General features: G+C 45.0%; 1 protein-coding gene across 8 annotated transcripts in view; it reads right to left on the reverse strand.

Annotated features, from left to right (window-relative positions):
- The window catches only part of MAD1L1 (mitotic arrest deficient 1 like 1), a 492,384-nt gene that overhangs the window by 163,704 nt on the left and 311,768 nt on the right, over positions 1-16,912 (reverse strand). The gene's annotated exons all lie outside the window — the stretch shown is intronic.

A 16,912-nucleotide genomic window follows, 5' to 3' on the forward strand; every position in this document is an offset into this window, starting at 1 on the left:
GTAAGACAATAACATTTTAAAAGAAAAGAGAATATCTTCACAATTATGGAGTGGACAAAGATTTCTTACACAAGATTCAAAACATGCTTACTATAAAAGAAAAAATAAATAAATTAACTGGATTGTATAAAAGTCAAGAATTTCTATTCATCAAAAAGTGAAAAGGCAACTAACAGTGTGGGAGAAGATGTCTGAAATTCAGATATCTGACAAAGTATTCATATCCAGAACATATAAAGAGCTCATAAGAAAAAGTCAGACAATTCAATTTAAAAATGGGCAAAAACTTGAACAGACACTTCATAAAAGAAGATATCCAAAGAGCCAATGAACACATGAGAAGGGGCTCAAATTTGCTGATCATCAGAGTGACAGATCCCAAAAGTATGAGGCATTTGGAATAAGTAGGGAACCCTGGCCCAGGCCTGAACATAAACCTCATTTTAAAACAGCAGTTTTTCTTTCCCATGCTTAAACTTTAGTCATCCTTATAAATTTATATCCTAAAGGAAATATTCTTCTCTCTTGTCAAGTAAAGCAGGATGTCACAGCCTGCTCTTAGAAGGTCTTGACCACAGCATTATCAAAAAATCTCCTTTACGATGGAACCCAGGAAAAGATATGCTTGAGGAAGCAGTTTTAACAGCATGTCCCCAGACCAGCACGTCCTATCATTGTCCTGTGATTCCCCGTGTACCCCCACCTGCATGTACTGCTGCAATCTAAGTCGCCAATCACTGAAGCTCACTGATATGTATGTTATTCCCTCCACCTCAAGAAAGCCCGCCTTGAACTTCCCTGATTTCCTGAAAACTAATCTGAGTATTGTAGCCCCATTTTTTGTCTAAACCCTGTAAGAATATTTGTGTGGCTATCATGCCTTGGACTCCATGGTTTCATTTTGGTAGACCACATAGTTTCCAGTTCCAATCATTCTTTGAGCCCTTAATAAACCTTGCTTGCTTTTATCTCATACAGATTAGTTCTTGATGCTACTACATTTCTGGTGTCAGCGTATGTGGGATCCAAAGGTAACTTGTCTGCGATGACCCCAGGAGGGAAACATGAAACAGTCCCCACATGAGCCCTTTCTGTGCTCAATCCACTTTCCCAGCTCTTGGGGTCATCTCAGGGTAAGACTTCTGGGACCAAGGTCCTCCACTTTCTTTTGCATTTGTAGTCGTCCAAGGTTTACTAACTGCCTTTTGTCTCTCTACTTTCCCTTTGGTATCAAACATGTTTGACGGGTTCCTGAAGTATTTCCACTTTGAAACGCAGCTTGGTTCAGCCCTATGAACTGTTTTCTAAATGCCCATTAAGGTTTTTCAGGTGCCTTCTCCTCCTTTTGTAAAAGATTCCAGAGCAAAGGTTAACTGTTTTTCACAAATGCAGTTGCTATCTTAGTGAACATGGGGAGTGCCAACTAATCACTGGCTGCATTCATTACAGGGAATTTAGCATTTGACTTAAACTGAGTTCTCTGTGCAGCTAATGAAAATCTAGGGACCTCTGAATTAAAACCATCTTACTTAAATACCTATTTTTGAGTATTTAGATTTTTGTTTGAACTGTCTAACAACAGTTTGTTAAATTGTTGTTCTTAGGTACCATCGAGTTGGTTCTGACTCATAGCAACCCCATGTACAACAGAACAAAACACTGTCCGGTCCTGCACCATCCTCACAATCGTTGCTATGTTTGAGGCCACTGTAGCAGACACTGTGTCAATCCAGCATCCTGGCTGTACTTCTTGCAAGACAGATTTGTTTGTTCTTCTGGCAGCCCATGGTATATTCAATATTTTTTGCTAACATCATAATTCAAAGGTATCAATTCTTCTTTGGTCTTCCTTATTCACTGTCCAGCTTTCACATACATATGAGGTAATTAAGAATGCCATGGCTTGGGTCAGGTGCACCTTAGTCCTCAAAGTGACACCTTTGATTTTTAATACTTTAAAGAAGTCTTTGGCAGCAGATTTGCCCAATGTAATATGCCATTTGATTTCTTGACTGCTGCTTCCATGAATGCTGACTGTAAATGCAAGCAAAATGAAATCCTTGATAACTTCAATCTTTTCTCCAGTTGTGAGGATTTTTATTTTATGTTGAAGTGTAATCCATACTGAAGGCTGTAGTCTTTGATCTTCGTCAATAAGTGCTTCAAGTCCTCTTCACTTTCAGCAAGCAAGGTTATGTCATTGGCATACTGCAGGTTGTTAATGAGCCTTCCTCCAATTCTGATGCCATGTTCTTCTTTGTATAGTCTGGCTTCTCGGATTATTTGCTCAGCATAAAGATTGAGTAAGTATGGTGAAAGGACACAAGCCTGATGCACACTTTTCCTGATTCTAAGCCTCGTAGTACCCCTTACTGTCTGAAAGACTATCTCTTGATCTATGCACAGGTACCTCATGAGCACAATTAAGTATTCTGGAATTCCCAGTCTTTGCAATGTTATCCTTCATTTGTTATGATCCATGCAGTTGAATGCCTTTGCATAGTCAACAAAACACAGGTAAACATCTTTCTTATATTATCTGATTTCAGCCAAGATCTGACATCAGCAATGATATCCCTCGTTCCACGTCACATCCTCTTCTGAATCCAGCTTGAATTTCTGGCAGTTTCCTGCTGATGTACTGCTGCAATCGTTTTTTAATTATCTTCAGAAAAATTTTACCTGTGTGTGATATTAATGACATTATTCAATAATTTCTGCATTCTGTTGGATCACTTTTCTTTGGAATGGGTACAAATATGGATCTCTTCTAGTAGGTTGGCCAGGTAGCAGTCCAATATTCTTGGCATAGATGAGTGAGCCTTGTTTTTTGCCAATGCCTTCAGTGCAGCTTGGATTCTTCTTTCAATACCATCAGTTCTTGATCATATGTTACCTCCTGAAATGTTTAAACATCAGCCAATTCTGTTTGGTACAGTGACTCTATGTATTCTTTCCACCTTTTTTTGATACTTCCTGTGTTGTTCAATATTTTGTCCATAGAATCCTCCAGTATTGCAACTCGAGGTTTGAATTTTTTCTTCAGCTCTATTAGCTTGAGAAATGCCAAAATGGGTTCTTCCCTTTTGGTTTTCTAACTCCAGGTCTTTGCTTATTTCATTATAATAGTTCACTTTTTCTTCTTGATGTGCCCTTTGAAATCTTCTGTTTAGCTGTTATTTGTAAGATTTTCATTGGCCAATATTTTCAGAAGTAGACTGCCAGGTCCTTCTTCCTAGTCTTAGTCTGGAAGCTCTGCTCAAACCTGTCCACCATGGGTGATGCTACTGGTATTTAAAATATCATTGGCATAGCTTCCAGAATCATAGCAACACACAAGCTACCACAGTACGACAAACTGAAAAATGAGTGTTGATTGTTAAATTAGTAGGCACTTTTAAGTACTTTCTAACTAGAGGGGCTAATATATTTAAGAGATTAGGTCTCTAGCTGGCAAATGAATTAGTTTTAAAAAGAATGTCCCATCTGTTGTCTTGTATGTTATTGTATAAGCCTGGTCTTTGGGCTGGCCTCAGAGAATATTAAATTTATGTAAAAAAATTTTTTTTTGTCTCATCTGTGCTTATGTTTTTTGTCCTGTCTCAGAAAGCCTGGCTAGCAGTTGTTAAGTTTTTTTTCCTCCTCATTATACAGTCTTTTAAATCTTAAAATAACTGCCTAGTATGCCTAGGCTTTTAATAACTACTTTGAAAAACATTGATATAAACTAATATATTTGAAAAAAGCACAGAAAAAGGATAAATTGCTTCTCTAAAGGATCCTATAAAGCATGCAGAAGACAAGATTATGAAAGTATGATAATCTCCTACCTCCAGATGGTATTATTAGATTATAACATTTCTTAAAAAAACTTACTTTGATTATTTTAATGACAAATAAGCATTTACATAAATTATAGTCCTAATATTCCCAGAAATTAATGAAAGAAAATTAGCTCTGGTAAAGTTTTTATGTTTTATGTCAGCTTAAAGCAGTTTCCAAGATTTTTTTAAGTATATAAGTTGAACTGAATATATAGAATGTTTTGTTAAAGAAAAAAATGAGCAATTTTGTCCTAAAATGACAGAGTAGTTGTTTCAAGATAAGAAAGAGCACAGGAAAATAATTTAGATGGACATAGAAAGCTGTAGAAAGGTCAAAAGAAAATTAAATAGAAAGTTAAAGATACTAAGGAAGGAAGGCTAAACTTATACCACAAACAAAAGATACAGGTATGTGTATTTGGGTCTAATAGTAAATGTGTTTGCCACTGAAAGGATTATATTACCAGAAATACATAACAAAGGCAAGAAATTTGCAGAGTTTATTAAAGATTTTTGTTTGATATTATAGAGGTTCTTGTTTATTGCAGCTGAAGATTTGATGGGTTAATTCATAAGAATTTTTAAGCTCTTTAATGTCAAAGAGCATGTGAAAGACACAATTGGTTTCTTACTGTTAGGATAACAAAATTTTCCTTAATTACTAGGTTGAAAGGTTAATTTTATTCTTTATGGAATCTGCCTTGAAGAGAGCAGGGTGATAAAATAAATTCCTGAGTCAAAAACAAAGCTGCACGGTTTTGAAAAACTAAGGTTTTTACCTTTAAAATCTTTGCTTTAAATAACTTAAGTATTGATTTTCAATAATCTGTGACAAACTCCTGGCAACTTAAAAACTTTGTAGGAAGCCACAAAGTATTTATTTCTGTTTTGTAAAAAAGAAAAATGCAAAAAAGTTTTACTGCTATGAATTATATGAAACATGTTGTCGAATCAGGAAAATGGTCATTTTCTTTGAGTTAAATATTTGCCTGACACTAAACAACAAGAACAGATATTGTGTCATAATTTTATTATTTCATTTGCTAACTTGGTTGTAACCTTGTTTCTTTTAAATCTAGCATCATCAAAACCAATGCTTTTAACTAGAGAATTGCTTACCCATAAAGTTTTTATTACCACTCAAATGTTTGGGAACATAATAATCTTGATATATTCTTAATATATCTTGACTATACCATTTTTTTTTTTTTACCATACTATCAGGATATATTAAGAATAAATCAAGATTATTAAGTTTCCAAACATTTGGTCTACTTCCAAAAAAGACTGGCCAGAGAAAACCTTATGAACAGCAGCGCAAGACTGTCTGAAACAGTGCTGAAGATGAGCCCCTCAGGTTGGAAGACTGTGGAAGAGCTGCTATCTCAAAGTAGAGTTGACTTTAATGACGTGGATGGAGTAAAGCTTTTGGAACCTACATATGCTAATGTGGCATGACTCAAAATGAGAAGAAACAGCTGTAAATATCCATTAATAATCATAAGGTAGAATGTATGAAGTATGAACCTAGGAAACTTGGAAGTGAAATGAAATGGAACACATAAAGATTGATATTCTAGGTATTAACTCGTAATGGCTATTGAATCAGACAATCATATGGTCTACCATGCCAGGAATGACAAATTGAAGAGGAATGGTGTCACATTCATCATCAAGAACATTTCAAATTTATCCTGAAGTACAATACTGTCAGTGATAGGATAACATCCATATGCTTACAAGGAAGACCAGTTAATATGACTATTATTCAAATTTACACACGAACCACTAATGCCAAAGATGAAGAAATTGAAGATTTTTAGCAATTTCTACAGTCTGAAATTGATCAAAAGTGCAATAAAGATGCATTGATAATTACTGGTGATTGGAATGTGAAAGTTGGAAACAAAGAAAGACAAGTAGCTAGAAAATATGGCCTTGGTGATGGAAACAATGCCAGAGATCGTATAACAGAATTCTGCAAGACCAACGGCTTCTTCATTGCAAATACCTTTTTTCAACAAGATAGATGGTGATGAGACACGTGGACCTCATCAGATGGAATACACAGGAATCAAATTGACTACATCTGTGGAATGAGACAATGGACAAGCTCAATATCATCAGTCAGAACGAGGCCAGGGGCCAACTGCAGAACAGACCACCAATTTCTCATCTAAAAGTTCAAGCAGAATGAAGAAAATTTTTAAAAGTCCACGAGAGCCAAAATATGACCTTGAGTATATCTCACCTGAATTTAGAGGCCATCTCAAGAACAGATTTGATGAATTGAACACTAATGACCGAACACAAGTTGTGGGATGACATCAAGGACGTCATACACGAAGAAAGCAAAAGATCATTATAAAGACAGGAAAGAAAGAAAAGACCAAAACGGATGCCAGAAAAGACTCTGAAACTTGCTCTTGAATGTAGAGTAGCTAAAGCAAATGGAAGAAAGGATGAAGTAAAAGAGTTGAATACAAGATTTCAAAGGGTGGCTCGAGAAGACAAAGTAAGGTATTATAATGAAATGTGCAAAAACCTGGAGTTAGAAAACCAAAAGGGAAGAACACTCTTGGCATTTCTTAAGCTGAAAGAACTAACAATAAATTCAAACTTCGAGTTGCAATACTGAAGGATTTTATGTGCAAAATACTGAACGACACAGGAAGCATCAAAAGAAGATGGAAGAGATATACAGGGTCACTGTACAACAGAATTGGCTGACATTTTACTATTTCAGGAGGTAGCATATGAGCAAGAACCGACAGTACCGACAGAAGTCCAAGCTGCGCTGAAGGCACTGGCGAAAAAGAAGGCCCCAGAAATTGACAGAATACCAACTGAGATTTTTCAACAAATGGATGCAATGCCAGAAGCACTCACTCCTCCATGCCAAGAAATTTGGAAGACAGCTACCTGGCCAGCTGATTAGAAGAGATCCATATTTGTGCCCATTCCAAAGAAAGGTGATCCAACAGAATGCAGAAATTATCAAACAATATCATCACTATCACACACAAGTAAAATTTTTCCGAAGATAATTAAAAAATGGAAGCAGCAGTACATCAACAGGGAACTGCCAGAAATTTAAGCTGGATTCAGAAGAGGACATGGATTGTATGATATCATTGCTGATGTCAGATGGATCTTGGCTGAAAGCAGAGAATACCATAAAAATGTTTAGCTGTGTTTTATTGACTATGCAAAGGGATTCAACTGTGTGGATCATAACAAATTATGGATTACACTGCAAAGAATGGGAAGTAATTGTGCTCATGAGGAACCTGTACATAGACCAAGGGTTAGTCTTTCAAACAGAGAAAGGGGATACTTCCTGTTTTATGATCAGGAAAGGTGTGCGTCAGTCTGTAACCTTTCATCATATTTATTCAATCTTTATGCTAAGCAAATAATCCAAGAAGCTGGACTATACAGAAAAAAGATTGAAGTTGTCAAGGATTTCATTTTACTTGGATCCACAATCAACATCCATGGAAACAGCAGTCAAGAAATCAAATGACATATTGCACTGGGCAAATCTGCTGCAAAAGACCTCTTTAAAGTATTAAAAATCAAAGATGTCACTTTGAGGACTAAGGTGCGCCTGACCCAAGCCATGGTGTTTTCAATCACCTCATATATATGCAAAAACTGAACAGTGAATAAGGAAGACCAAAGAAGAATTGATGTCTTTGAATTATGGTACTGGCAAAGAATATTAAAAATACCATGGGCTGCCAGAAGAACAAACAAATCTGTCTTGCAAGAAGTACAGGCAGGATGCTCCTTACAAGCGAGATGGCAAAACTTCACCTTGAATACTTTAGCAATGTTATCACGAGGGACCAGTCCCTGTAAAAGGACATCATACTTGGTAGAGAGTCAGCCAAAAAGAAGACCCTCAATGAGATGGACTAGCAAAGTGGCTGCAACAATGAGCTCAAGCATAACAAGGACTGGGCAATGTTTTGTTCTGTTGTATATAGGGTCACTATAAGTTGGAACCAACTCAATGACATCTTACAACAACGACATTGCCATTATAATTGTTATTGGAACTCTCAAATGCTGTATGAAAGTCACCTCCAATGTTTTGACCCAGAAAACCAACCTTTTACCTATAAGAATAATAATGTACATTGAAAAACTACTTTTCAGATGACTTTGAGCTCATTCTTTGGGCCAGTTCCTCCTAATGTGGTCTTGTTTTCTCTCTCCCAAGAACATCGCTGAAGAAGACTGCCAAAGCCATGGCACGGTGAAGACCTCGGATAGCGCCAGGTTACCAAGAATAGTAGTGCCTGGAGTCTTAAAGGCTTATAATAGGTAAGCAGCGATTGAGACACCCACCAAGTCTGTGCAGAAGAATGTATTCTTTAAAGTGTAATAAAAAAAAGATTTCCCTAGAAATCTTTGATCAAAAGTAGGGAATGAGAGAGAGAGCCCCCAAAAGTATATGAGGCATTTAGAATAAGCAGGGGACCACTCCAGGCCTGAGAACAAACCTCATTTTAAAACAGCACTTTTTCACTCCTATGCTTTTCTTTATCTTTAGTCATCCTTAAAAAACTATACCCTAAAGGAAATATTTTTCTCTGTGGTCAAGCAGAAGCAAGATATCATGGCCTGTTCCCAGAGGTTCTTAACACAGCATTATCAAAAAATCTCCTTTACAATGAAACCCTAGGAAAAGACATGCCTGAGAAGGCAGTTTTAATAGCATGTTCCCAGACCAGCACGTCTTGTGATTCCCCGGGTAGCCCCTACCTGCATGTAGTGCTGCAATCTAAGTTGTCAATCACTGAAGCCCACCTATATATTATCTCCCAGTCATTAACTAGCCCCCACCTTTAGAAAGCCTGCCTCTACCTTCCCTGATTTCCTGAAAACCAGTGCAAATATCGCAGCCTCGTTCCTTGTCTAAATCCTTACGAAAATATTTGTGATTATTAGGCCCTGGACTCTGAGTTTTCATTTCAGTGGACCATATAGTTCCCAGTTTGAATCATTCTCTTAGCCCTTAATAAACCTTGCTGTTTTAATCTCATACAGACTGTTTTCTTGACACTACTACAAGAGAAATGAAAATCAAAACCACAATGAGACTCTAGGTCCCTACCAGAATGCTTAAACCTGAACAGAGGGAAAATACCAATTATCGGTGAGAGTTCAGAGCAACTGGTGAGAATGTAAATTGGTACAACCACTTTGAAGAAGCATTTAGCAATATCTAGTGAAGGTGAATGTGTGATCCCCTGTGACCCAGCAATTCAGAAACAAGCACATCCATCACTGAGAGACTTGGACCAAAATGCTCACAGCCTCATTCTCCATTCCAGCCCCACAATGGAAACTATGCAATGCCTGTGGAAAACATGGGGTACCACCATACAACAGAAGATCATGTCTCAGGGAGGATGGGCACTCTATAAACAACACCACAAACACAAAGGGAAACACAGGAGTGCCTGTTGTATGGCTGCATTTACACACAGAACCAACGCAGGCAAAAGTAATCTGTGCTCTGAAGAGTTCAAAGACAGCCTGCCTTTGGGGGAGCAGGGCAGGGGTTAGAGGGAAGGTCAGGGGACCCTGAGGTGTTTGTGATGTTCAGTTTGTTGATTTGGATGCTTGTAACATGTGAGTGCTCAGTTAGTAAAAACCTGTAACTGATCCGTGCACTTTCTGTACGTATTGTTGGCTTTGCTGGGTGCCTTTGAGTCAATTCTGACTCATAGCGACCCCATGTGACAGAGTAGAACTGCCCCTTAGGGTTTTCTTGTCTGTAATCTTTATGGAAACAGATTGCCAGGTCTTTCTCCTACAGAGTTGTTGGGAGGGTTTAACCACCAACCTTTCAATTAGTAGCCGAGCGCTTAACTGTTGCGCCACCAGGGCTCCTTCTGTAGGTATAGCATTATTCAATAAAGAAAATTTAAAAATTGCACAAACAAGTCCTTGGATCCTTTTATGCCCAAGGAGAGTTTTGTCCTCAAAGTCCCAATTACAATTAACCCTGCCCCCTCCCCTTTTGGAAAGCTCATTTGCATTGGGTTTTGATTATATGCCACCAAGAGTCACAGTGGCAGACTAGGGACAGGCATTTCCTCAAGTCATGCCCTCCTCACACAGTGGTTGTGAATGCTGTGTGTGGACATGGATAACCTTCCAGATATGTGGAAGGAAGCACAACCTGACCAACACATGCCTGTCATGAATCTGCTCCTGCTTGGGGACAAGGACATACACTCAGGGTGGCCGCAGGTGCTCAGGGAGCAGGAAGTGAAACCTCATGGGGGGAGCAGTCGCAGCTTTCCCAAGGGTTCCCTTGGGGCCTCCAGACGTTCACCTTAATCTAACCTAACCTGGGAAAGTGCTTTCAAAGGCATGCAGCTTCCCCAACACACACACAGGCACACATTTCACAGGGTCTTTCCCTTCACGTGGCTGGGGCTTCATCGGCCACCCCCAAATTCCAGATCTGAGCCCTTGAGGTCGGTCCAAAGTCCCTGAGGTTCTACAGCTCTGCTATCTTGGTGGTTTCCCAGCATCCTCCCAAAGTCCTCCTGGGATTAATGATTAATCTCGCCTCACAGGTGGGTGGCTGAGACCTGTGTCTCAATGGCCTGTCCCTGCCTCCCAGTTATGTGGGGGTAGAACATGACTTCACTCCAAGGTCTGCCCACAGGAGGTCTCTCCTGTAGACCCCCCTAACCCTCCACCTCATCCCAGAAGGTGGACTGAGTGGGTGCTGGGCTCACACCCATCTTCCCTCCCGCTCCAGAGTCTCGGAGCTACCAGATGCAGCAAGGCCGAGGAAGGGATCGGCAAATACCTTCTGTAAAAGGCCAGAGAGTAAATATTTCAGGCTCCGTGGGCCACAACTCCTCAGCCCTGCTGCTTTGGCGCTTTGGCATGGGAGCAGCCACAGACAACACGCAAATGAAGGAGTGTGGCCTCAAGCTGAAGAAATGTTATTTATAAATCGGAAATCTGCATTTCATATCCTTTTCATGTGCCACAAGAAGTTCTTCTTCTTTGGATGGTTTTCCTCCAACCATTTAAAAATGTAAAAACCTGAGGGTTGCACATTATGGTGAATGTAATCAACGTCACGAATTGCACGTGTAAAAAACGTTGACTTTGCGAGTTTGTGTTATATATATTTTTACCACACACACACAAATGTAGAAGCAACTTGTAGCTCATGGGTTGTACAGAGCAGACTGTGGCCAATATGACCTGGGAGCTGTAGTCTGCTGACCCGGGCAAGGAGGGGCCAGAATGATGGCCCAGTCCCTCCCCTTTCTAAGCCAGAAAGTGCCAGGACACCTCCTTTCCTCAGGTCAGGCTGTGGTTGATGTTGGAGCTGGGTTTGCTCAGGCCCCTGGCTTCATCTTCCTCCCCTGAGACTTGGCACTGATGTTTTGGGAGGAAGGCTACCGAGCAGGAAGGGAGCAGAGAAACGCACACGGCAATCAGGAGGCCCACCCCAGTGTAACTTGGCCGAGTGCCCTGCCCTGCTGGCCTCAGTTTCCCCTCCTCATACACAGGGGAGGCAGCACCAACCCCTTGGGTGGGCTGTGGTGAAGACTGGGAAGGCGTAAAGGCCTACTGTCTGCCATACAGCAGCCCCAGTGATGTTGAACTCCCTGTGTGGGACACTGCCTTGAAAACTACACGCCATCCACCCATCATGGGGGCAGGAAGGGCACCGACTTCTCCCGACGCAGACTTCTCATGATGAGCCCTGCATCTGGGGGTGGTTCTCCCTCTCGACAGCAACTTCAGGTGCCGAAAGCCCTTCAGTGTGTGAGAGAATGTACGAATCCAATGGAGAAGTGGCGGGGCTTAACCCAACTTCACCAGAAGGAGTGGACACAAAGCTGGGAGATTCTCAAACGTCAGCAGAACTGGGAAGAGATGACCTGCCGTGGAATCTACAGGCGGAAACGAGTGAGTAAGACCTGGAGGCCTGCGGCCTGGGCCGTGTTAGGGGCTGTTCTATATGCTGGTGAGCAACACAGGCCTGGTCACAGCATTCAAGCTGCCCTCCTGGCAGAAGACAAAGCTGTAGCAGCTCTCTCTCACCAGGGCTGGCTCTCGTCCACGGGGCTGCTGGGTCACCCCCCAATCGGGGCTGCAGGCAGTAGGCTGGGGACACCGGCCTGGCAGTGAGCAGAGTGTGTTCTGTGCAGAGCCAATATGTTCACACGGGACCAAGCCTCTGGCCTTGTCCTTGTTAGCACCAGCCCTCACCGTGTCCTGAGCCTCCCCCGATGGCCCGCTGAGCAAGGCCAACGCAGGTCAGGCACAGGTTTCCAGGAGCCCAGCCTACATGCAGGAGTGTGGGCAGGTACGTGCCGCTGGCCTGCACTCATGACTATGGACTGGAGCAGTCATGGCAAGTCCTCCAGACCTCAGTTCCCTCACCTGGAAATGAAGACAACTCACTTTCCAGAACAGCTGAAGGATGGGAGAGGATGAACACCCTAGAGTACTCTGTAAACTGGGCAGTTCTGCACAGATGCAAACTCTATCAAGTAAATGGACTTTCTCCACCTGATGCTCCAAAAGGCAGAGCCCTCTAGAGACCACCTAGGGGTAAGGGTGAGGGCACCAGGTGAAACTGAGAATCCTGGCTCTATCTCTGCCCCAACTCACCAGCTCACTGCAACTCCAGGCCAAGGGCTTGAGTTCCTTGGGTTCATTTATCCCCTCTCTCCCTCCTTGCCACTTACCCTCCTACCCACCCATTAACCCATCCATCCATCCTTCCACCTATCCACCCATCCATTAACTCCCCCATCCATCCATTAACTCATCCATCCATTCAACCAACCATTCATTCACCCATCCATCATTCACCTATCCACCCATCTATCCTTCCCCCCATCCTCCTTCCCATCCATCCATCCATCATTTATCTATCCCTCCATCCACCTATCAATCCATCCATCCATCTATACATCTATCATTCACCCACCCATCTGTCCATCAATGTATCTATTAATCCATCTATTCATTAATCTATCCATTAATCCATCCATCATCCACCTACCCATCTATCCATCCATCCATTCATCCACTCATCCATTATCCACCCACCCATTCATCCATTCATTAATGCATCTATCTACCATTAATCCATCCATTCATCCAGCCACCCACCCACCCACCCATCTATTCATCATCCACCCACTCACCCATCCTTCCTTCCATTCATCCACACATCCATTCACCCACTCATCCTTTCTTTCTTTCACCCACTCATTCACCCATCCATTCATCCATCCATAGCCCCCACTTTTTTGTAGGTGTGCCTTGATGGCTTTCAGAGGTGTTAAGATGTGACCCCTATACCCTGGAGCAGCCAGAGGGACCTGGATGGTCAGCCCAGTGGATGCTTCTGCCCTTAATTCCAGTACCACATGGATATTCTCATTTCCCATCACTGCCATCAGCAGGTATTCACAGTCACTGTCACCCAGGTCAGAGCATGAGCATCCCTTCCTTCACCTTCGAGAGCATCCTAAGGTGTTGGCCAGAGTTGCTACCCAAGGATCCTTCCAGCCATCTGGTTGGGTGGACTTTCCCCCTGGGACCTAAATATCTAAAGGTTGGTGGCATTACACTTAGTTCCTCATGTTGTTTCTCTTGTGGCCTCCTTCAGGGACTGTATCTGTTCTCTGTGCCTCAAACAAACCACATATAATGCAGTGGCTTCCAGCACCACCATTTATTTCTCAATCCCCTGGTTGTCTGTGATTCTTCTGCAGGTCTCACCTGGCCCCTTCATGCATCTGCACTAAGCTGGTGAGGCTGCAGGGGCTGAAGGCATCAGGTCCTCCCTGTGCCTGGCATCCTCCGGGAGGTGTAATCTCCAGGCAGTGCTGCAAGAGGGCAAGCCCAGGGCACTGTGCCTGCTGATGTCTTGCTGGCCACAGGCAGTCAGTGGCCAAGCCTGGGGCAAAGTGGAGGTCTACATGAGGATCTACCCAGGAGCTCTGTCTCTGTGGCTGGCCCTCCTGTTGACTCCTGAGTGGGGTGCCACGTATGAAGACATAAGGAACTTTCTACGGTTATGGCTGCATGTGTGAGGAGGGAGGACTTGGATTCAGGTTGGGAGCTTGGGGTAGCATCCCGGGGTGTCCTTGGGTACTGTCTCTGCCCTGTGAGCACTTCCATGATGTGCTGGATCGGGCCAGGCTCCTCCTCCTGGAAGTGGGGCATCAGCCTGGGGGCTGATCCCTCAGACCTGAGCTTATGTGAGGTGGTGCTGGCAGACCTGCCTCAGGCTCACTCTTCAATTTGGAGGAGGTGTGGAGAGAAGCAGATTCCCAAATCAACTGGCCACAGGCTGCACTCCACAGGTATGTGGTACCCCACGCTGATTGCTTGGGGCTGGCCCAGTTGGGGAAATTCCCTTACCCAGACTTACCCTTACCCAAGTGGACAGATGGCCTGTCATCCCTGAAAGTGCAGAGGATGGCGTGGAGATTTGGTGATGCCTGTGTCAAGCCACTTGGGACCCCCGACTATGAGTGCCCTCACTGTGGACTCAGAGTCAAGGGTGGGGATGAGCAGTCCTGCCCCCTCCCCCTGAAGCTCTGCAACACAGCCCAGCCTCCTCACTGCCCTGGGCCCTCGCATTGTCACCTCTGTGACGGAAGTGCGGGTCTGACCCCTCCAGCCACCCTAGGCCCTTGCATTTTCATGATGGGAGTGGGGTTCTGGCCCCACTGGCTACCCTGGGTTTTAGACTCATGCAGCGTAGCGTGAGCAGTTGAGCTGAGTAGGAGAACCGAGGTGCCCACCCCCCACCCAGTGGTACCTCACTGTGAAGAGGACTGTGGGGCCTTCTCCCTCTATCCTTCTTGCTTTGGTCCAGCAGGGTCGGGGCAGATGCCCTGACCTTCTGCCCTGTGCCCAAACAGCTGAGGCTCAAATGTCACCTGGGCAGAGATGGGCCTCCCAGCAATGTGGGCAGACCAGAGAGGGGGTGGAGATGGAGCCCCTCTCTAGTGGGTGGGAAAGAGGTCAAATCCAAGGTGATGATGCTGCTTCCTGGGGCATCTGTCTCACCCACAACTATTGCTCAGGGGCCAGCCCCCTCCCTGACTCCCTGCATACCAGGCCCAGACCAGACCAGAAGTGAGTGAGCCCCCAGGTACTGATGGTGCTTTCCTGATGATGTCCTTCCACCCCACACAGGCCCCTGCACAGATCCCACAGGTCAGGCAGCCGGGGGCAGGAAGGAAATGCACAGCCATAGTCACAGAGTGGATTTGAACCCAGACTGGCAAGGTTACTCCCGAGGCTCTGCCTGCTCTGCCTCACTTCCTCCTCATAGGTGACAGAAGAAAAGGTGCACCTGAGCATGGCCTCCCCACCAGACACACACCTTTGACGAGGGGCCCAGAGGGTGGGTAGGGGTCCCTGCCCACATGAAGGAGCCCCTGGGGGAAGCTGGGGCCACAGGCAGCTGAGCAGATGGGCATGGACGGACGACTCTGTGGAAAGCCGCTTTGAGATGACAGCTTTGAGGAAGAGATGAGGGAAATGGCTATAATCTTCTGCTAGAAATGTGTTGCCTTGTTTGATTCACAGCTGAGAAAACTGTGGAGACACTGATGAGAATCTCAAAAGGGAAAGTTCTGAGTCGTCCTTTGATGCGACGGTGCAATTACTGACTAAACAGAAACATCTCGCCTGCTGGGCGGGTGGGATAGCTGGCAGGTCTGTTAGGACTGAGGTGGCCTCAGGCAGCTCCGGGCAGTGTGCTAGGGGAGGGGAGACATGCTGCGAGAGGCCCTGGAGACAGCCGGCTGGGTGGGCAGGTGTGGCTGTCCTTCTGTCCAGCTTTCCCATGTACCCACTTGGCACTCACCCTGCTGACAGTACCAGCCTGGCTCTGGAGGGCCCATGGGGAGGAATTGGGAGACACAGAGCAGAGGGCAGGAGGGGTCACCAAGATGGGTGTGTAGAACGTGGAGGGCTCACAGAGGAGAAGGAGAGATGGGGGCACAGGGCTCCAAGGCGGGGGCAAGATGGTTGCCACAGAGTCAAGGAGAGGGGGATCCTGGCAGAAGGGCTGGCCTGGGGGCATGGGGCCCAGGGAAGGTCACCGACAAGCTCTTCTGAGACACACAGCGATGCTGAGGCCCAGAGAGGGTTAGCAACCCTCTGAGACCACACAGCAGATGGGACAAAGGCAAGGGCTGTGCCTCAGGCGCCGGGAACAGAGGGGCTTTGCCACATTCCAGTGGTGTGTTAGCCCCATTGCCTCCCCAGCCTGGCAGAGCATGGTCCACGGGAGCCCGAGTGCAGGACTGGCTCTGTGCAGAGGGTCAAGACTGTACTGACACCCAAGTCCCTTGAGAGTGTGTGGGAGTGGCACTTAGAGCACGTCAGCTCAGATCCCGCACCCCGTTAGCCTCACAGGACTCCAACGGGGCCTGGCAGCTCCCAGGGCTGAGTTTGGTTGGGCTATTAGTGTGCTGGCGCCCTTGAGCAAGTCCCTATTTTTCTGGGCCTCAGTTTCCTGCCTGGGGAAATGAGTGAAGGTGGTGAACCTGACCTTTAAGGGCCAGGATCAGCAACCCCCAACCCCACGCACTCTGCATCCTACCAATGAGTGCGTCTCCTGCCTGATCAGGCCAACAACAGGACTGCTCCAGGGCCCGTAGAGGACTGGCCTCTGGAGGCCTTGCCCTGCTGCCCCAGCGGCCCAGCCACCCTGAAAGGTCCTGGCAACATGAGGGGTGGGGTGGGCAAGCGCCAGCACTCTATGCCTGAGGCGCATACTAAGAGACCCCACTGGGCAGAGGCAGCAATGCGAGGAGAATTAAAAAGCACAGTTAAATAACCACCAATCCTCATGCATATTTATAGATCACCCAGCCTCAAAACTAAATCAATACCTCTCCTCACTGAAGGCAGCCTGGAGCAGGGAAGGGGGTGGCATGGAAGCTTCTGGAGGGCCCCTAAGGTGAACGGTAGGGGCAGGACTAGGGTCTCTGACAGCCAGACATGAGGGGGGGCACTCTGGACCCTCTCTGGACCCCCTCCCCAGCCTGCAC

Source organism: Loxodonta africana, chromosome 12 (genome assembly GCF_030014295.1).
Source record: "Loxodonta africana isolate mLoxAfr1 chromosome 12, mLoxAfr1.hap2, whole genome shotgun sequence".
NCBI classification, from domain to species: Eukaryota; Metazoa; Chordata; class Mammalia; order Proboscidea; family Elephantidae; genus Loxodonta; species Loxodonta africana.